Here is a 22,795-nt window from a genome sequence, read left to right as displayed (position 1 = left end):
TCGGTTATAGAATACAACAAGGTCCAACCGCAACTTTGATGTCATCTTTCTTTCAGCCATCTGTCCCTTGGAGAATAGCTGCGCATTCAGTTCACAATAAAATGACAACTAAGGCAAAAAGACATGCAACAGATTTTTCATTTGTGACCACAAAGGGAGGGCTGTTCCCCCTCTTATCATGCAGAGAACTAGTGCTGAGACTGCTTCTCAGAGCTCATCAGCACGACAAAGACAACTGAGAGAATGCAGCCCTGTTCTACAAAGGTTAACCTCGACGGGACCTAACAACTTCAGACTTCTCATTTGATGTTCACTCCAAACACTTGCCATAGAGGACAGAGGGCCCCTGGATTCCCCTGGCTTTAACCTCTCATATCAGAGGTCACTCATCCCGCTACTACCAATGTCACTTGTGAGTTCTGTTCTGTGTAATCTCGCCACGTACACAGAGTAGTTTCTTAATGTTCTGGTTGACTAAAGCAAGTCTTGAGAAAAGCTGGACTATCAGCAGAGACAAGAAACACTGCAGTACCTTTTCTCAGTTTATAAACATTCTTAAAAATGTTCCCTCTGACAGAGAAACTTCACTTTTTAGAACCAACTACTACTTATAAGACTATGTGACTGAGTGGCAAATTGTTGATTATTCAAATGCATGACAAATGCATTCTAATCTGTTTGTTATCAGTTTATGTTTTGTGTTAATTTTTTTTTTTTTTTTTTTTTTACACAATTCTTTGGTATGACTTTATTTCTAGTTAGACATCATTAGCAACTCGACAAAATCTATCACCGTGATGTAGCACGAGGCCAAAAATCTACGAGCAGCATACTATTCTCAGAAGTGTGGGTGTGTGTGTTAGCCTCACAACTTGCCGAGTCTGAGTGCCCTTCACTCGCAAATGTTTGTATGCTGCATTAATTTAAATAAGGGGATTTATTTATTCACCTTAGTTAATTCAGTTGGTTCGATTGTGACCCTGTGTGATAACCCAGCTTGGAGGGCTCGACTTTGGAAACTTAAAAAGATTTTATAAAAAGTCAGAGTGAAACAGTATTAAATTTACAGTGATGTTGTGTTACAGTTATATTGTCACTTATATCTATATATATGTATGTATGTATGTATGTATGTATGTATGTGTGTGTGTCTATAAAGACCAAAGTACGCCCTGTATTAATATTATTAGTTATTAATATTATTACTATTATTATGCTGCAGTAAATCAGCTATGCAGTATTCCCTGGGCCTTGCTTCATGCTTCATTTAAAAGCTGCCGACACAATTCACTAGGCTGGTACTGCTACTCCACTATAAGGCTCCTGCAAAGTTGAATATGGACCCACCTGTATTTTAAAAAAGACAAGGTGTGTGTGTGTGGGGGGGGGGGGGGTCCCAGACACTTCAAACCCATTCATTTGCCCCATGATTTTCACAACAAATAAATAAATAAATGACTTGTAACATAATGTAATGTCGCAGCCTACTCTTAGAGGCAGTCACTGTACAACACAAGGTTAGGCTTACAGTCATACATCACAGTATTTTCATCTACCTAAATTCAGTCCTTCCACATCCTTATTTATGTGCCTACCTCACATCATTTAGGACACGCTGCAGCCATTCCTAATCCTCAGCCTGCCAGGAAAAGCAAGTATGGACTTTTTGATCCTTTTGCTCGATGTCAGATCTACACAGCGCGATGTTAAGGCGGTCTGCAGACCCTTTGGGCTGCTAAAACCGAGGAGCAGGTAAACCTACCGTGCTGCACCGCTCACGAAGCCCCCGTTAATCTCTCGCTCGCTCCTCTTAACGTGCAAAGCAAAGCGGGCAGATTTACAAAGAGCCAGCACAATCAAACGCTATGTTCAAAAACAACACACGTCTGTAGTGGAAGTGATCGCGGCTCCGTGCGTTAGTTGTCCGTTTTTGCTCCGCTGCTGCATGATGTTTGTGTGCCGCTGACCCTGTTTTCTGCAACACAGGCACACACACAAAAATCAGTAAAATAAACCTTACCATTCTGAAGACACATCCAACGAAGCAGGCCTGTCCCGTTGACAATTCACTATTTCAGTCTGGATTGCTCCCCCAAAAGCTCTTATGCTTCTACTTCGCCGCCGTCTTCTTCTTCCCTCCCTTTCGTTTTGATAGTAACCGGAGTATTTCCACTGTGCACGACACGGTACGGCTGAAAGAAATCCTCCTCCTCCTGCTCTTCCAAGGTGCCGCTGCTGTTGCTGCAGCTGCTTACAGTGCTCTCAGAGAAGCAGCACACATGGACGAGAAAGGCAGCCGTCCAAGATGCCCATTTACATGCACAGCCCTAATTGAACGCCTTCAAAATCCTTAGGGAGAAATATGTTAAACAGTCCCCGAACACAGAGTGGGAGATAAGGTGACACGCCAGCCGACGTGCTGGGGAATGGCAAGCTGCGTGGTCCCTCACGATTTACAATTACGAGTTTGGAGAATAGATGAGTGAGCGACTGTGCGTGGTCGCCCCCTTCGGTATGGGCTACTGGCGCTATATCTGCCCGTTTTTCTCCGCGGAAAATCGCTCTAGTAATAACCCTACAGGGGGGGGGGGGGGGGGGGGGTTGTCCTAATGTTATTTACATTCAACACATTGTGTTTCATCCTATTCTCCACCAGACACGGAAAACCTAAGAAACATATTCGATAGATAACAATTTTAAAGGAGACTTCCGAAACATAATTAGGACTTAATAAGTTAGACGTGAATGATGTCCTCCTATTAAGTTTTGGTCAAAGCGCATCGTTTTTAATAATTATAAAGGTCATAATTAACCAGAATTAGTGTTGCACACTGCAAGTGCGCCCTTCCATATGTGTGCAGGGTGCCAGTTACTGTTACTCAAAATGTCCATGTGTAGTGTTTTATTTTGGAGGGAGATGCTTAACCATTACAAATATAGTCTATGAAACATTAAATAAGGTTGCCTACTACTCGTAAAATCAATGGAATGGGAATAAAGAAACATTAAGTTGCGATTTAAAGGTAAATGGTAGATTTTGTGTTAAGTCGCAATTGCTGCTGATATGATAAAGCTGAATTGTTTCCAATAAAGTCAAAACTACGATGTTTAAAATGGGCTTTCATTAGTAAATGCAACCTAAAATGTACTAATAAAGTTGTACAGCTCAATATTGCAACATTTGAGAATGAGGGTGTTTCCCTCAACCTGTGCTGAAACCGCTGACACTAGAGTTTGGTAGGTTAACGAGGAGACCATCTGTCTTGTTTCATCTGACAAAACTTTTGTCTGGCCAGGTTCTGATCCTAAATCCGCTGCCCCATACTTATCTCAAATTCCTAGTTTCTCCTCCTTGGTTAAAAAGACTGGTCAAGAGTTCCTGGCCCTGGAAGTGTGTTTGGTCACCCAGAGAACAAGAGAGGGGCCATGTGTGGCCTTTAATTCACTGCATTGTCTGCCAAAAGCTAATCTTGGCCAGGCTCAGAGTCTTACTGCTCATGGGCTGTGAATGGATGAGTGAAAAGTTAAATATGCTTTCAAATGTAAAACTGAAGACCAGCCTGGTATTGTGGTTTGTGTCATTGTGGGAATGTGAGATTTGCCGTTGACCCAGGCAACAGGAGGAAAAGTGCCAGTTTCAGTTTGAGATGCTGCATTCAGGCTCATGTTTGCATGCGATAGGCTGTAATTCAGTGGTCATTACATTGATTTTCATGCCGCTTCATGTGTAAAAAAAGAAACTGACGGCTCACAGTGGTAGCCTTTACTCAACCGTCACACAAAATTGATGGCACACTGTATACATCAGACACCCAATCCATGTTGTTCGAGCTCCATGATTTGACCTTCATGATATACTATGTTTGTTTTGGTTAATGCTCATTGCTTTTGTAACATAAAATTCATGGGAAACAAACTTTTTAAAAATCAAATGGACAAGACACGCTCGTAACAACAGGCAGGCAGATCAGTGAAGTGATGATCTTAACAGAGATTTGGTAGAGTAAATAAAGAGGAAGTATCTCTACCAGGAGTTGGTGGAGACCAAAATCTGAGCTAAAAGATACCCAGTACCACACTTACATGTGCCACATTGCCAGACATGTGACTATATTGCTTTTAACTGCTTGGAGGTATTGCAAGGAGGTATTTCTGTAGTCTATTGATACTAGATAGTGGAAAAGGGGTGGGATTAAATAAGCTTATGCTTCTTCCTGCTCCTTTTTGAACATGGACGTTATTTGGAGTTGTGGTTGCTCGTTTTCCTTTTGTTTGCTTTGTTCATTTGTCTCTTTTAATTCTATTTTTTTTATACTTTTTCAACATGTTCAAAATAAAGATTCAATCAATCAATCAATCAATCAATTTTTAAACAACTGTTTGTTAACAACTTTGCCTGAAAATAGCTGCTTTAGCCCCTCCCCCTTTATGCACACTTGCTTCTGATTAGCTGTTCTTGAAAACCACAGCTCTAAGAAGATGAAAAATTGTCTCAAGTGATTGGAGCGGTGTGAAGCCAGATCTTTTAGCTCAGTAGAATTACTTGCACATGTGCTGACTGCAATACTTTAAACTTTCACGTGGAATGTGAGCATTCACTGTGATATGACTAATATATGCATCAAACACATGACTAATGATCTTTGGCAAAACTGGGTTACACCAGCAGCAAATAAATAAATGCTTACATGCACAAATAAAAATAACACAAATAAAAAATATAGGATACAGAATACAACTGATCATGTGAAAATGCAATTTTCTTTAGACTAAGATAAATTAAATGTACATATCTAACATACTAGACTGGTTCTTGTGAAATAAAATTCACATTTATACAAAACAGAGAATATATTCCTTTGCAATGAAGAATTTATTATCACAGCTATGCAGCTTATCTTAACTACAGATGGAGATAGCAATACCTGTTCAGAGGAGTGACAGTCATGCAACGTGAATGTTAATGGCTGTCGACTCTCATAATCTGTGTTATAATTAGAACATGCTGCGCATGTGGTTGGAGACAGAATGTGGTAAATAAATAAATAAATATCTTATGGAAAATCCATATCTCATTGCTGCCATTAGATAGTGGGCTTGTGAAATATGAGATCAATAACTCAGTTGATCTCTTTTAACAACAGAAATTCTGGACTGTTTAAAACCATATAGCATTTGGCGCTGTTATTAATCAATTGCACAACAACTGATTTCAGTCCCTTTGCTAATCACTTGGTTGTCATATAAGCTTGTGAATGTTCAGTCTCCAGCAGTGCATTCTTGTAATATCAAAGAGAAAAATATGTTAGTTTTTGAATTAAGGCTCAGTGCTGTGACTCAAATTATATGCCCCATAAAACTCCTAATTAGGGAATGTTGGGCTATGCTGTCCTCTTACTTTCCTACTTTTCTTCTAATGAACAAAGGGAATCATTAGAAAACACAGCCACGTGGTATGTGCGGTTCTCCACTATTCTTGCATGCTGTAATGCTGTTATAAAGCATCTTATCAGTCACAGCAGAACACATAAATCACAAAATATTCAAGAAATCCTTTTAATTGGACCAAAGCCCTTTTTCTATAAAACAAAAAAACAAAAAAAAAACCCAACAAAGCTAAATGAAAACAGTGGTTTGTAAAGACAAGGCTTCCATCACAGTCAATGTGGTGGAAGGCTGTTTAGATTCAATCATTTCATTTTATTTACACTCACAGTAAGTGACTAATTAGTAAATACTTTGCACTAAAACAGTGGCCCTCTGTTGAGCTAATTTGGTTTTATTCTCTTTTGAGGAGAATATGAGGCAGCATATAGTCATAACCTAAACTTCTCTGAACTTGAATGTTTTAGCCATCTTTCTAAATCCTCAGTGTCAACCACCAGGTATAAATTAGTTCTAATTTTAATATTCAGAAGCTTTAGTGCAACCGTAGAAAAAGTTAGCAATTAACAGACTTACGGCATTTTCAGCTTGCTGAATTTAAACCCCAAATTACCCATAAACGTGTCTCTTTTACATTCAGACTCACAGGGCATCAGTGTCACACAAACATACTACAAAAAACACTAGACAATAAACTCTGACTTTGAAGCGATGCCCCCAATGCCACCCATTACCAGTCAAAACTCCCTTTAAAAATTATTTTTTGATCATCAGTTGTTCAATGAACCTTTTTATTTTGGTAAAAGTCAGGGAAAACAAAACTGAACAATCTGACATACTTTGGTTCAAAGCATAAAGCTCATTATCATAAAATAATTATTATAATTTAGAAAATAGGTAGAAAAATTGTGGGATTACTTTGTTTTTCATATTACAGGGTGATATGCCCTCTTGTCAGGCTGGAAAATAAGCAATCAAATACAAAAATGTAATGGCACAAACTCCCAGCTCTGATTCCTGAACCCCTCACAGACAACTTTAGAGTTTATAGGAAAGAAAGCTACTGTACAATATTAGTAGTATAAAGATGTCACATGCACACATGTAATGATGGCACTAAAACACAACAGCTGCACAGATAATCCAACATTCAATTTTTAAAATTCAGTAAAAAGAGTTTTCATATATTATGAAAAAGAGAGGATGGTAAAATCTGTTCCTACATTTCTTTTTGTGTCACAATCAAAAATCTCGGCTTCCTTCACTTTTCAAGTTGTGATGTACTAAAAGTAGCATCAGTGTGTGACTGCTTACTATTTAAGCTTATTAGGAAGATATACAAAATGTTTTGTTGTTGCAACCACTAAATACTAATTAGATTTGGATTTTATAGCACTGATTGAATTGGTAAGGTTATATTTTATTTATGTATATATATATATATATATATATATATATATATATATATATATATATATATATATATATATATAGTTACGTTTCTGAGTTACGTTCTGCTATACAAACCTGGGGCAACAAGTATGTGAGTTGGAATTTACTGCGATATAGCAACACCATCTCTGTGTAAGAACACAGTTATTTACTCTAAATCACTTTTCCAGTTCACTGGTCTTGATTTGGGTGCACATTTGGACCTAAAATGTTTTCTAAATTACCATCAGAGCAACTTTAGAGTGTGATGAACCTGTCGTTATTCTTTAGTTTTATTCCTAAATTGGCCACTTAAGAGCAACGTGGCCCGCAGACTTTCTAAATTCAAACCATGTTTCAGGCTTGCATTTCAATAGTCCTTATTGCATTGTGATTGACACTTTCAGAGTGAGTAAAGAAAACAATTTTTAGAACCTTTTCCCATTTTTGATGGTCTTTCAAGATCACTTTGTTGACATCAAGCGAATTACCACTCCCAGTTTGTTTGCTTTCAATTTTAGCAAACCAGTTTGAGGATTTTGTCGTCAAATTACCGAGCCAAACCCAGCTTCAATCAAAACTTTCTCGTGCGGCAAACTTTCACTGCAGTTCTCATGCTTGTCAGTTCGAAGCTATTTCCCTCAAACTGTAATAGGATCAGGGCTCTGAACTGCTTCCACATGATTGATGAAAGATTAAAAGGATTGTTGAGATTGAAGGCACATTTAGCTCCCTACTGAGGTCCAATTTCTTGTCCTTGTGCTGGCAGTAGGGCTGCCACCATGCAGATGAGAAGATCACTGCAGTGAATGCCAATAATGTGAAATGGTTGTGCGAAAGTCTTGAGGACATGGCAACAGGGAAAAGCTGGCAATCATTTTAAATCTGACTGTTCCTCAGAGGGTCTAGAGTCAGTAATGGTCATAGAGGTGAAAGAAAAAATAAGAAACTAACGAAAAATCAAGACAACAGTTGTGACTTTAGCTGTTACTGATTGTTTGCTTTCACCCTCAGGAAGCATTTGACAGCTTTTTGATTGAAGACACAAACCAAATTATCAATTTTTCCTACTTCAATCTTTAATAATTGAGAGCACATTTATGTGCTTTAGCTTTGCCCTTCATACACAAATATATTTAGTCATGATTTGCATTATGCAGTATACATGGGTCTGAGTTGTTTTCTGTAATTTCAGTGCCGTTAACGTGAGAATTTTAGAACGCCCAACATTAAACATATTTAAGATGTGTCCACGAAAAGCATTACACGACTGAACCTTCCTACATATTTTCAGCTGTCAGTTATGTTTTCCCACAGGGTATCCATGTCAAGTTGAATGTGACGGAGCTCTGTAATTAGAGGTAATACTAAATTAAGAAGTAGCAGCTGAATGATATGAGGCAGCAAATTGTTATTTTAGTGGGAAGTTCTCAGCTGCATCACACAGTTACGTGGGTTGTGACATACCCCAAAACCCTTAAGTGTCAAGGAGTCATTGCCGTTGGACACACTATTCTAACTGAAGCACTTTTATCGCATTTATTTATGTTTAAAGCTGCAGAATATTTCACCTTATGTCTCCTGTTGTCACAGTATGTTTGATGCGATCAGCACACTAGCTGGCTTATTCATGTGAAACAGAAATGCAAGAAAGGCAAGTTTTGACCTTGAAACTGTGTCATCCTGGTGTCCTGACCCTCTATTCCATGGAGGCATATGATTAGTGGTGACCAACAGCGATAACGACTGCATGTCTGTCAAAATCAAGCTGAAGCTCAGTGCCCTGACTGCTGTCTCATTATGAGCTGAAGTGTGGTGTCAGGGTCTAGGGTCAATTTACCAATTCAGCAGTGCATTAAGTCATTGCCTAAGCTAGCTCGCCTCTACAGTTATTAATATGTTATCCTAAGCATAAAATAGTTGCAACATGTCACCACAGACACCTTCAGAGACAAGCTATTTGGAAAGTGCTGGCAGCTGATGCCCTAATGCATGCACATGTGTTGGATGCTGTGCAGCTGATGAATTATAAAGTAGGCTTACGTTGCAATATATTACACACATCTCATACAAGGGTGAACACAGACGAATGTCGTCATAAACCATAAGTAGCGGAGCAATATTTTTTATTTTTTTCGGTTATCCAATTTCCTTCAATTGTTGAAGAAAACTGGAGCCTTGTTGAGTCATCTGCAATTGATCAAAACAATTGAAGGAGACAATCTCCAAGCAGAGTGCCGCCTCTTTCAGATGCAGAGAAGAGGCTCTTGATCAGATCACGGTGTATGGTCTGAATACGATTGTAATCAGCATGTTTTGCGTGGATCCCACTCTGGAGTCCACTCAGAGCTGTCAGCTATTATCAGCCAGCGAGCAGCGGCTGCGGTGTGACCTCATCCACTGCACTGTCCCTCACAAAATGGCTGAGTTATGACTGGCACAGAGGCGAGCTGAGCTGCTCACTTGTAAATGAGTGTGGCGCAAAACAGAGTGTTCATGCGTGTCACGAACAGCCCATCATTACTTTTACAGGGGTTGATTTGAGTCACAGCCCAACATATGGGTTATGATGCCTCAGATCGCAGACACGGTATGCATTATAAGAACAGATGCATTCTAAAAATACAGTGCTGATATAAGACATGAGTCGCACTAGATAATTGAATAGCAACCCTGTTTTTTTTCTAATCATAACATAATAATACCTGTTATCATAATTGTTTAATGTTATGACATTTTTATTTCAATTTTGATCACCCACCAATGATAATTTGCCCTTGTTTTCATATTTCTGTAATGCAACTAAGTAGCATACATTTGCATGTAAGCACTTTGCAATGCACTGCATGATTCTTTGCTTATACTTGAAGATAAGTGTAAGTATTTTCTATTATAAAATTCTTTTTAAGTACATGCGACAAAATAACGTAATTATACTGAAATGCTTTAGTTTGAAATAACTTTGCTCTAAATATTCAGCATTCATCATAAAAGGTCATGCCTCTGTTTATAGTTGAACTCTCCAGATTATATTTTATAATCCACCAAGGCCACAGATCAGTTGCAAATTTCAGGTTTGTGATCCAAACATTTGGAAAAACTATGTCAGTATAACCAAACCATGTAGCAACATGTTTCAAACATTACTGAGGTCCTCCAAGACCTTGTAGACGATTTCACTGACTGCTTTTTGCTTCTAAATCCAAAAGCATGTTTTCAATAATCACGGGGTATTCAACACCGCATCAGTAAACATCACAAAACACTAAACTCAACAAACCAAGCTTTGCACTTTACACCTAAAGGATTATTAATCCCTCAATTGTGAAAAAAAGAAAAAGAAAAAAAGAAAACCCTTGATCATTGTCATTTTTGAGTTCTAAGGCAGAAATCTACATATAGCATCTCACCAAAAACAGCTATATAACTAAGCTAAATGCATGCAATCCGATTATCCCCATCTCTTTTATCAAAAGTTTCACTTTCTATCATTAAATAGCTGGCTTTGACTTCCACTAGCTGGAATCAATAGATTCAAACACTGCTATTTTATCTACAAACTCTAAGTAGTTTATTGCTTTTTAATGTTTAAATGAACTTGATTTTTTTTTCCATGTTATTGCTTTTACTGTGTTTAACTCCTTTATGAGAACATTTCACTGTGCTTTTAATGTATTGGTTTTCATTTCTTTAGTTTAAAGTGGTTAACATTTATTCAACTAAGCTTTTTACGGATTGCACTGTCTCACTTCTTCCTTTTGTTTTTTAATTTTTAACATGCCAATTTTGTGCTTTGAGCTTTACACACACAGGTACGTTATTATATTCTTGACTAGAACAGCCTGAACATAGCTTCTTAGAGCCAGTCTATATCTGGCAGGCTCAGTTATTCTCATAAAGCATTCAGCTAGAAAATATCCCATGAAATTCATATGAGCCTCAATGTGTCTTCTGCCTTTGCTTTAATTCTTTGAAATACCTTTTGCAAAGTTTGTGTTATTCAGCTTGTACTAACGAAAATTAAATGTCAATACTAATATCATAGTGTTACAAGGAAGCTTTTAGCTATATTTGAGTTGTTTTAAAATAAATTACATTTACTGTTTTTGCACTTGTGTTTGCTAGTTAATCTGTTTTACAAATGGTCCTAGTAACTGCAGTCAGTGACTTTTTCTGCCTGTGCTACTATAAATATGCAATATCCCCCCCCCCAAAAAAACAAAACCACACAATTTGGCATGTGTGAGTGTGTAGCAGATTGTGAGTATAATTTTATCACTGCAACCTGCTCCCTTTTATAACTTTCTTCTTCCAAACTGTGAGGGGTCATTGCTAATTGTCACAACTGTCAGCAAATTCTTGAATTCCAACCAAAACTATCCATTAAGAACCTCTGTCCTTTGTTAAGTGGCTCATTATCATCTGAGATGTTAGCAGATCGTGTAAGACTTCTAAGAATTCACTGTGTGTGACTTTAAGATAATGCAATAATAAGACTTGCTTGTAAGGTTTTTAACTGTGAATAACATGTCACCATTTAGACATACACAGTAACATTAAATGTTTTGAATGCAACGATTCAGCAAAGGTATTACCAATCAAAAATGTGACAATGTGACGAAAGTTTGATATTAACAAATTGCATTTTGAGTCATTTAAAAACAGTAATATTTTCAGAAAACTCACTGGGATTTTAAAATGACTGTTTTTTTTTAACTTTGAAGAGTTTTGATTTTTGCAAAATAATAATATTAACCTGTAAATGCTACATTTATAACATGACAAAAATCCAAAATGAATCTTTGCTAGAAATCCCCATAAATAGTTTATTCTTTAATTGTCCAGGGAGGTTGTCTTACCTTGCTGCCTGTTGCTTGTTCCCTTGTTCCCTTGTATTCTGAATACAGATGCTGAATGTTCATTGAACGACATTGCCACCACTTCAACCCACCATAATGCAGTCTGCAATTCAATGGCATACATTAAGGAATTAGATAAGTGTTCTGTCATTAAGCTTCATTCTGTACGGAGTTGAGGAGATTATTTTATTATTAGATCCAATGCAAATTAATGCGAAATCCTTTCTGTGACAACCATTATAGACTGTGGGGTGCACTAGAAAATCCACAGTGACAATACGTTGTATTCTTCTGTGGTTCAGTTTTAGCTTTTAAATGCAAGTGTCAAAGCAAGGTATAGAGCAAGACTGATATTTATATGAAAACTTTGAGACTGGCTGAAAGTATGTATGACTTTATACTTCAGATTTGCTGCATCAAGGTCAAATACTCTAATGAGTCAAATGTTCCTGTGAAAACTAATGAGAGATTGACAGAAAGTGCCATTTTCCTTTATAGAGCAGCTGGTATCATGATTTTGCCTCTGTGCCAATTAACACCGCTGTAAGAACTCTTCTATTTACCATAGACCGGTGAGGACTGTGTTTCTGCCCACTCGCTCATCGCCTCCAGCCAAGATTATGTGAGATGACCCGACATGTCATGTGACCCCATCCAGGGCAGCACCTGTGAGTTTTCTGTGAGAGCGCTGTGCCTGATAGATGAGTCTGAGGTGACGAGCAGCTGATGGAGCGGCTACCAAAGGTCATGATGCTTAGGGAAGCACCATTCTGCTTTCTGATTTTGATTTTGGACCAACACTGCCTTTTTCAAATGCATGACAACCTCTTCCAAAAAGGTCAACCTCTTAAAACCAAACTCATCCTTTGGTTCACCCTCTTCTATTGTAGAGTTCAAATGCAACTTGTTGGTTGCAGCAACATTCGTTTAAAAAGGAAGCCATCTAATTTAGTGCACTGTGTCTGCCAAATTGGGTTGCATCCTGCTTGCACTTAGGTGAAGCTGCTGACTAACAAGGCCCTGCAGGCTGGTTAGCAGCAATAGATGACAGAAGCATGCAGTTCAATTGTGTATTTTTTGTTAGTTGATGGATATTTTTTCTTCATTTTAATTTACCCATCAAGTTTAATTTCCTTGATATAGTTCTACTCACCATTCTGTAGGACTGCTTTCAGTGTTAAAGAAATCTCCATCTCAAAATAGGTCATTTGTAATAGTAGAGAAAGGTGTTTTTCTCCAATTAGACCAATAAAGGCATATTATGTCCTATACGATATGCTGTGGGAGTATGTTCACATTGCTTCTTTGCCACAATCTGCCTTGTTCATACCATATTTTTTCTCTCTGTGTGTGTATGCATGAAAGAACCAGGGAAGTAATGGAATAAAAGGAGAGGGAGACTACAATTGCATGGCAGTGTGCACACCTTGCAGCCCATATGGACACAGGAAACAATTGACCTGAATGCTGTCTGCACTCACCCGTACTCACAACTGAAGATGGTCTTGATAAAATGTCATCTTTGAAATTGTCATGTGGCAAGCTATGGCCCTGTAGCTACACCCCTACTGGAGGAGGCAGATGTGAATACTTTGAAAATAATGCCCTTTGCCAACTCCTGCCGTTAAAATTTGCATCACAGAGAACAACAGCAAAATGTCAGTGGTCAATCAATTCAAATAATCTTGGCTACGGAATATAAAACACAGCATATACTTGGTGTTGATAGAAAATGTAATGAAATGACCTCTTGTCCCCAAGAAAAAGAGTGAAAACTCATTTGCTTCAGTGAGTCAGTTTTAGGAAGTAAAATTGTGAGGGGCAATTCATCCATGGAAATTAAACATATCCCTGGGGTAGCATATCTAAATATGCAGAGAAAATTGTTTTCTTTTTCCTTTTTCTTTCAGTGTTTTCTAGCATTGCAAGTGGAACAACATGTAGTTATAGGGGAGGCTGCTCTATTTTCATTTGTTCGCATTTTAAAATAAAATCCGACTTGGGGCAGTTGAACATTATTCACAGGATTTACAAAAGCACCATAAGCTATACATGATAACAGTACAGAGCTGTTGAACAAAGCCATTTTACAACAGCCTATTGAATTCTGCCCAAGTTCAGATCCTCAGGTCATTAGGGAGCCCCGCGTGTGGCTGGCTGTGCATTCCAAAGCTAGCTGGGTGCGATTGTTTGGCTCAGTTCTTTACTTCATTAATGCACATGAACTGCTTCCAGGCACCCTTGCCAATGTTAATGAGCGTATTAGTTTGCTCCGAGGCCAGCCACTGTCTTTTGATCAAGTTAATATTGGTCGAAGATACAGGGAACCTAGCGCTAAACAGGACAGAAGGAAGAGGATGATCTCAAATCTGTATCTTCTGTAAGTCAAAGAGTTAGTTTTCTTCACTCTCTTTTTACCACGGCTGCCTTATTAGACAAGGTGATTAAAAATAAGGCAGCTCCGGTGGATTTCTTTGTGCTATAAAGCAGCATTTTGAGTCATTTCCCCTGCAAGTGAATTAAACAAAATGCTTTTTCTATACACCCTTTGGTGAAATAGGAAGCAATCTGTTCTGTTTAATGGTGGCACACTTCATTAGCATGTAATTTGAGCTGAGGTTTTGCAGTCATATCCCAAAGCATGACTTCAGTGCCTCATATGTTTTATATTTGCGCCTTACACCCTAAAGTGCTACCCACAGTGTATCCTCTGAGACTGAAAAATTCACCAGATGAACAGTTGTCCAGTGAACATGTACCAGGCAACACATGCATCTTTCCCCGCAGTCAACAGTTGCCTCGAAGAACTGAAAGAAGGATGTTAGACGCATTTGGTGAAATTATGAGGGTTAAACATACTGATCAAATGAACAAATGGCGGAAAAGTCTGGTGAAATCCATTGTAACTGCTGTCAAATTCAGCTGACTACTGTGATGTTCCTTTGTGTTGTAATTATTATAAGTGAACTGCATAAAATAGGAGGATTCGATATAGTATAAAGAATAAAGTGTACATATGTTGACATTGCAGAAGCTGTTGTCTTATTTGTAAGTTGTTCTCTTATTATTATATGACATGATTAATTACAAATATTTTGAGAGAAAAACACTCCTTGCAGAGGGTGTGAAACACTCAATTCTTTACAATCTGCCCACACACAGTAAATCTCAAAAGAGCAATGTTGCCATAGGTGGGAGCGAAAATGCACCATGAACATTGTGCTGAGTGCTGAGCCAAAATATTGCAGATCCATCTCAGCTACTTAAAAACACATCTCATTAATAAAAGTAAAAAGTGACTGATTAGTCAGATTGCTTTTGATTTATTTTACTCCTACTCACATTCACAGTTGTGTGCGCTCAAGTACACCCACACACACACACCATAAATGTGCTTATAGTGTAGACCACAAAGCAAAACACACTTTTCATATCATAGTAGGGAGTTCAGAACCTACTTGGCTTATAAAGTGTGGCAGTTCACTCAGACAGACAATCTGTCTCCCACACAGTTAGAAATTGGTGAAGGTGCTGGGTGAAATACAGCTATGGTGTTATACTATTGTGGAGGACTGCAAAGTTTACTTTGATCTTTTCTAACTCTTACCACACAAGTTATATGTGGCTTGGCTTGGACAGAAGGTAAATAAGCAAACAGAAGAAATCTAAAGTAAATGATAAAGATGGAAAATATCAATGCACATGGACATTTGGGTGGTTTATTACCTCATGTGTAAAAATCAGTGATGATCAAATTGTGTCCAGAGAGAGAAGAAAAAGCCTGTAACAGAAATAAAATGGTGCAGTAGGGAGTTTGAGTCAAAAGGAGCTGTGGGTGATGATAGATGGGGGTGAAAAAGCATATGAATCTGGCCAGGATCACAGGCATCCATCCTCACCTGTCAGAGAGTGACTAATTTCAAAGAGGGAGCTGGGCACTGGCAAGCTGAGTGCCTCAGGTCAAAAGAGCCACTTGGGTTACAGTGAGGTGCTTCTGTACTGGCTGGAAGATAATGACTGGAAGCTTACATGACATACCATGGACACCACCTTATTACACAGACTGTCCCAGCAATGGATCCACACATCTGATCAATCTCGAGTCGACACAGCTAGTACTACACCGTGGCATTGTATAGTACGTGCATCTTCTACAAGGGGATGAGGTGTCTCAGAGTCAAGAGATTATTGAAAAGCTCTTCGGTTTGAGTAACGCAGTCACATTGCTATCCCTAAAGAAGGCCAAGTTATACTGTTCATGCTGGAAAATGGTCACAGCATTCTTTTTGTGTGGTTCAGCAGTTAATAAAACATTAAATATTACTACTAGTGTCATAACCGGCATTTATTAGGACTACTGCTCTCAGCCGTTCTTACTGTACTTGTCGCTAATGCTACTGGAATAAAAATGGGCAAGGGCAAACAGTATTCACCTAGTCTCTTGGAAATATATGAAGAATAAATTAGTCCGCACGTATAGTAATTACTTTACAAAACATTCATTTTCCCAGTCAGATCTCTTTCCGATGTGCTATTCTAAAGCCACTGGGACCTTTTGTTCACTGTCTGTGTAAAAACGAATGCAAAGGCAGAATAATAACATAATGAAGCAACTCCCAACTCATTGAATCAGGGTTCTGTAACAAAACAAAAATCATTTTCAGCACTACTAGAATAACACAGGATAATGATCTCTTATAGTACTGGGTCGTGTGACTGCCATAGTAATAAACTTAAGCACTGGATCAGAGGTTGGGTTGCTCTCTGAACTGCACTGAAATTACATCCCCCTCTTCAGTACCTCCACGGTGTCTGCTATAATAAAAAATTAAATGTGTTTGACCTCTGCTCTCATTATGACGAGTTGCTTGTAATGACGGGCACAGATGAACTAAAATCAGGACTTCATTGCAAACTGAATCAGCATGTTGTTATCTTACAATATATATAAACTGTAATAGTGAATTTGAAACATGCCGTTTATTGTGGGCGAGTTTGCCTTTTCTACAACGTTGCATATCATAGTTTATGTCATGCTCATAACATTAATGTCTGAATTGATCCTTTGGCTCCAGATGAGGCTGCCTGTATTGAAAAACATACTATAAAAGTCTGAGTAAATGACATGGGTCATGGTGTACGGCCAGCACAGAAATCGGTTGAAGGGACAATATGAGCTTAGGTGTCAGCAGCCACTGTGACACAAACGTTAATAATCTGGTTTACAAGGGCATGTGATTGTATGTATGTGTAAAGAAGACACTGTTCCATCATTTAATAGCATGCAATTTCTAAGGCTCAAAGGTCCCACCACATGTCAACCTGAATTTTATGAATCTGAAATTAGGCAATCTGTCTCAGGTTCAGTGTGTACGAAGAAAAATACATGTGTTTGGACCTGAAAATGATTAGATTTGACATTTTGACCTAGTGTTTTACAGATATCAAGTGAAACTGAAGACAGTATCAGGACAGGATGTTGTTTTTAATAGACTGTCAGGATTTTGCTTTCGTGTTTTAATTTGCAGTGTTGAAGTCCTTTATCCCAATCCTTGCTTGGCATTAAAAGTTACACTTCCTGCCATTCGTGTAGACCCATTTTAAAGGATTGACTGGCTCTTCAAAGCATTAACACAATGCACGTCTCGCGTAGCAATCTTTTGTAAATCGTTTCACTGAGTTTACAATTTCTTTCCCCTGGAAAACTCTATGAACCATTTTCTCAGCCATCTATGAACAAAGTCAAAGCGAGCCACAGAATGCATTTGAGTTTTTTAAGATATGTCAGTTCTGAGATATGTTGCAAATAGAAATGCAGACTAATTTTTTATCATTGCAGGAGAATGAGTGTGGAAAATTGCAGGCTTATCAGTATGCCGTTGACACTTAAACTGTGTATTGGTGATTTCAGGTGAGAAATCATCTGTCAGCTGTCATTCTCTGCTAATATATTCTGGAACTTTTTTTTTTCAGCCTGTTTATTGTGCTATAAAAACCACCTCAGTTCTTGGGACAACTTTACAAAGCAGCAGATTGTAGAGTATTTTCTCTGATGCAGGGTCATAGTTTGCTAAAAACTGTTTTTCCTGCTTCCTTTTTTGTGTCAACACATTGTAACATTTAAATTGCACAAGGAAATATCCCACCTTAAACACAAAAATGAAGCACAGAATCCTTACCACTAAACACTGGGGTCTGACCTTGGTTGAAGACTTCAGTGATCACTCTCTGCCAACAGTCTACAAGGTTTCAGATGGTCATGTCTTCTTCTTAGAGACACAGCCTATTCCCCTTTAGTGGAGTGATTGCAGCCATTCTCAAGGTGTCCTTCTGTCAGGAGCATTCACTGCTGTGTTTTTAAGCCTTTTCTGTCAGGTTCTGCAAATATTAAAGCTGTGTGATATTGATGAAAGCATTACGGTATCGTTTTGAAAGGATATTTCCTTAAGGTGTAAATTACTTCCTCATAATATGAGCTCCAAATTTTACTTTCAAAAATTGTTCAAGCTGTAACCAATTACACTGGTAAAATAGTCTTCATGTGATAAGAGCCTGTGCCCATTTTTAAAAGCAGATAAGTGAATTGTGAAAACCTGCTGAATGACTGCAAAATTCAAGATACTCTATAAATGCATAATATTACCATGCCATGGATGATATTACCTTACACAATGATACAAAGTATCTCTTCCACTGGGCAGCTAATCTAAATGGAGTTCTGGCACTAGGAAAAAAATGGAGAAACATGAGGAGTTGTCACTGAAAACAGGGTATTGCCGCATTCTTTAACCTATAATTTAAAGAATACAGAAGAACCACAAACAGTAAAGCAAAACTATCTCCATTACACAAGCTTGTTCTTGTTCTCGCTTCTCTGAAGAACAATCCCGTAAATACATTTTCTCCAACAGATAGAAGACGGGGGAAAAGGTATGTTAAGGTCAAACTCTCATGAGGAGGGTGACTCTACCCAACAAATTGTGTCAGTAGTGAGGTTAGCAAACTCGCGAGGAGAGTGCAGAAGAATTTAGCCTCAGACAGAAAATACAACATCCTTTAAAGCAGCTTAATAAGCTGCCTGCATTCAGGTTGTTCCCGCGGGTGGAAGCCAGGGGCTCATCCTGACATGGGGGAATAGGTCCTGCTTGTCCACTGCCTGGGGAGACGTGTGTAATGCAGAGCGAGCAGCTGAGAAAACATTGCAGTGGAGACAGACCTTTCCAACCTGCACCTACCCAACAGCTGTAATAATAAATGGTCTGATTTAAGATGGTTTAAATCTACCTCTGTGGAACACAAATAAACTTTGACTAGAGGGAAATATCAGTGGAGTAAAGCCTCTGTTAGCTCCTTAAATCACCAAACATTAGAGGAAGTTTTATGAAAGATATTCTAATAAAAAAAAGAAAAAATAATAATAATGATAAAAAAAACACTATAACCCAGAATAGAAATAAATTAAATGTGTTTTGATAATTTGATAAAATCATTTGCAATAAAGTGTCACTGCTAATAACCAACATCTCAGCTTAATTAATAGCAACAGAGGAAACACAACATATTGCTGTGTCATAACATTTTTCTACTTGTTTCAGTATATGTTATACAAATAAAGAGTTGCACTGATTTATCAGCAAATGTCAGACCTTAGCCCAAAAAAAGACTATATGGAAAAAATAAATAAGGTAATATGTGATATACTGTAGAAACTAATGTGTGTGTGTCATTAAACCTACACTGTCTAGGGGACGTTTTAATGATTTAACTGAACTCTACTGACTTTTTATCATTACAATCTTTCTCCCTTTCAACCTCACATTGAGATATAATCCAATTCATCACCTCGTTAGATAGCCAGCCAGACTCTTCCCAAGCAATAGTCTAATTAAAACACTGGGAAGTCTGATGGTTGTGGTTAGACCAAGTCAGCATCAGACAAATCTAACAGAGGAAGAAAAGAAAAAAAAAAAAAAAAAAAAAAAAAAAAAAAAAAAAAAATCACAGAATGATAGTTAAATGAATCGCTGAGAGCAGCAGGACATTTGAGGCACCACCATTAATCATGACGCACAACAATAACTAATATTATTTGCAGAGGCTAAGAATTGAGGGTAAATCACCACAAAAGCTGGTGTTAGCAGCTGGCCTCTGGTGAAGCATCCTGGCGATGCATTACTTTGGATACAAGCAAGCTCTCAACCTGATCAGTTGTCAGCAGACTATTTTGGCATTCACAAATTGAAAGGCTACATTAGGCAGATGGAAAATGGACATAGAAGCAGACTGGTAGGCCAAAGGAAAGAGACTGAATGAAAAACTGTCACTGGGTCCCTTGAAACAGAAAATTACTCACATATCGAGTTCATTTTCATCAAGATGTTCATAGCGAGCGCCACAAACCTTTTAACTCTCCTCTGATCAACGGAGATGACAAAATACTACACACATACTTGTCTGTGAAAATCATGGCATTAAGTGCTCTTTTTGGTAAGTGCATTACTGAACTCTTCAGAGAGTTAAAAGGCAAATTAAATGTGAAAAACCCATAGCACTAGTTTTTAATTATTTTCCATGCAAAATAGATCTTTGGGAATATATTCAGTGCTTTGCTTCCGTGCAGGTTCAGGGAGAGGCATTGGTTATTAAACTGACCAAACAGACATGCACTGAGCAAAGAAGGAGAAATAAATATATGAGCACTGAGGCAAAATGTAATTAAGGGACAGAAAATGGATTTTCACCCTTTGTCTTGATGATCTATTGTTTGCCAACATTTAAGGACTTCTATTTAAACAGCCTGTTAAAGGTCCAGAAGCAAAGGGGACATCCATGAAATGATGTGAATTAATGCAAAATTTGCATATTTCTGTCAGGAGTTGTAAGCCAGAGGTTACTTGAAATGACAACATGAAAGGCAATTCGTGTTTAGGAGAATGACGATGTTAAGAAAATTGATTGCTAGAGGTTCACATGTGTCAAATTGTAAAATTTTACTTGAGCAAGTACTTGATATTTGCATAATATTTTCTATATAATTACATTCATTTGTGGGTAATTTTACAGAGGTGATGCTGCTGGTACAAAATGGCGCCGGTGAGGTCGGCTGCCGTGCTGGATGCTCTGCCCTAACTTCTCCAGTTTTTGCAGTTTTTCGTCACTTTTTGCTATATCTGCGATAATCTTGCATGGGCATCATGCAAAACACACAAATCCGCTACAGTAGAGACACTTTGGTTTCTATTGGTCTGCAGTACACGAACATTTCACCATGTTTAACTCCGGACCCAACCTGGCCAAAGGAGATCCTGAGAGAGAACAAAGGACGCGACCCTAAGCGACGGCCTCGAGGTAAAAGAGCCGGCATCAGGAACAGGCTACGGGCTCGCGCACACCGCGCACCCATGCCCAGTATCCTGCTAGCCAATGTTCAATCCATCGAGAACAAGCTTGATGACCTCAGAGCCAGAATCAAGTTCCAGAGAGACATTCGGGACTGCAACCTCCTCTGCTTCACCGAGACTTGGCTGAACCCAGCGATACCAGACCACGCCGTGCAGCCGACGGGGTTCTTTTCGGTTTACCGCATGGACAGGACAATGGAGTCGGGGAAGAAAAGAGGTGGTGGAGTGTGTTTGATGGTGAACAACAGATGGTGCGACAGCACAAACATCTCCCCACTCACACGCTCTTGCTCGCCCAATCTGGAGCTTTTGATCGTTAAGTGTCGCCCTTTCTATCTCCCTCGGGAATTCACTGCGGTCATTGCCTGCACTGTTTACATTCCGCCTCACGCGGACTCGGACACTGCCTTATGTGAGCTACATGAGGCTCTCACACATCAACAAACACTTCACCGAGATGCCGCACTCATTGTTATGGGAGATTTTAACAGAGTGAATCTCAAACGGACATTTCACAACCTTCACCAGCACATCAACTGCCCCACCCGGGGCACGAGGACATTAGACCACTGCTACACCCCGTTCAAGAACTGTTACAAGGCTCAGCCCCTGCCGGCATTTGGAAAATCGGACCATTCCGCCATCTTCCTCATACCTGCTTACAAACAAAGGCTAAAGCAGCAACCACCAATCAGGAGGGAGGTCGCTCGCTGGACAGACCAATCGGTGGCCGCGCTGCAGGACGCACTGGATGACGCAGACTGGGACATGTTTCGGCGCAGCTCTGATGACATCAACATGTTTACGGAAGCGGTTGTGGGATTTATCGGGAAACTAGCGGACGACACAGCAGAAAGAACTATCATCCGAACGTTTCCCAACCAGAAGCCGTGGGTGGATAAAAACATCCGCGACGCTCTGAGATCACGCACCGCTGCCTACAATGAAGGGCTTGTCTCCGGTAATATGGACCTATACAAGGCTGCGTCCTACAACGTGCGCAGCGCGGTCCGAAAGGCAAAGCGGAGCTACGGGGAAAAACTAGAGTCACAGCTACGACAGTGCGACTCTAGGAGCCTGTGGAAAGGACTGCGGACTATAACGGACTATAAACGACCAGCTTCTTCAATGATGAATGCAGATGCTTCACTGGCTGATGAGCTGAACACGTTTTATGCTCGCTTCGACGCCGCAGCAATTAAAACAACAAACGGCTGTGCGCTCGGAGTGCACCAGTGAAGAAAATGCATTCGTCATCACAGAGCATGCCGTGAGGAACACCTTCAGGAGGGTGAACACCAGGAAGGCAGCAGGACCAGATGCAATCCCTGGCCGGGTCCTTAGAGCCTGCGCTGATCAACTAGCACCGGTGTTCACGGAGATCTTCAACCTCTCCCTGGCCCAAGCTGTGGTTCCCACGTGCTTCAAACGGTCCATTATTGTCCCTGTTCCAAAGAAACAACAGCCCGCTTGCCACAGTGACTACCGTCCAGTAGCACTGACTTCAATTGTGATGAAGTGTTTTGAAAGACTGATGAGAGATCACATCACTTCTTCACTTCCTCCCACCATCGACTCACTTCAGTTTGCTTACCGGACTAATCGTTCCACAGACGATGCCATATCTCACCTGCTCCACACATCCCTGAGTCACCTGGACACTGGCAGAGGGAATTATGTTAGGATGCTGTTCGTGGACTACAGTTCAGCATTCAACAC

The 22,795-nt window shown here is 39.4% G+C and overlaps 1 protein-coding gene across 2 annotated transcripts in view; it reads right to left on the bottom strand.

Moving 5' to 3' along the window:
* Positions 1 to 22,795, bottom strand: part of tenm4 (teneurin transmembrane protein 4) — a 198,046-nt gene that overhangs the window by 142,443 nt on the left and 32,808 nt on the right. The window contains exon 1 of one of the 2 annotated variants that reach the window (XM_085244030.1): positions 2,021 to 2,520. The exons of the other annotated variant lie outside the window; for it this stretch is intronic. The gene's annotated coding sequence lies outside the window, so the exon portion shown is untranslated. Of the gene's footprint in view, positions 1 to 2,020; positions 2,521 to 22,795 lie in introns of those variants that run through there. 2 annotated transcript variants of the gene reach the window in all.

This window comes from Mchenga conophoros, linkage group LG14, assembly GCF_057382185.1.
Source record: "Mchenga conophoros isolate Kocher_MC1m ecotype Shallow Benthic linkage group LG14, M_conophoros_male_GT1.1, whole genome shotgun sequence".
Taxonomy (NCBI): Eukaryota; Metazoa; Chordata; class Actinopteri; order Cichliformes; family Cichlidae; genus Mchenga; species Mchenga conophoros.
Note: the sequence above shows the minus strand (reverse complement) of the source record. Positions and strands in the feature narration are given on the sequence as shown.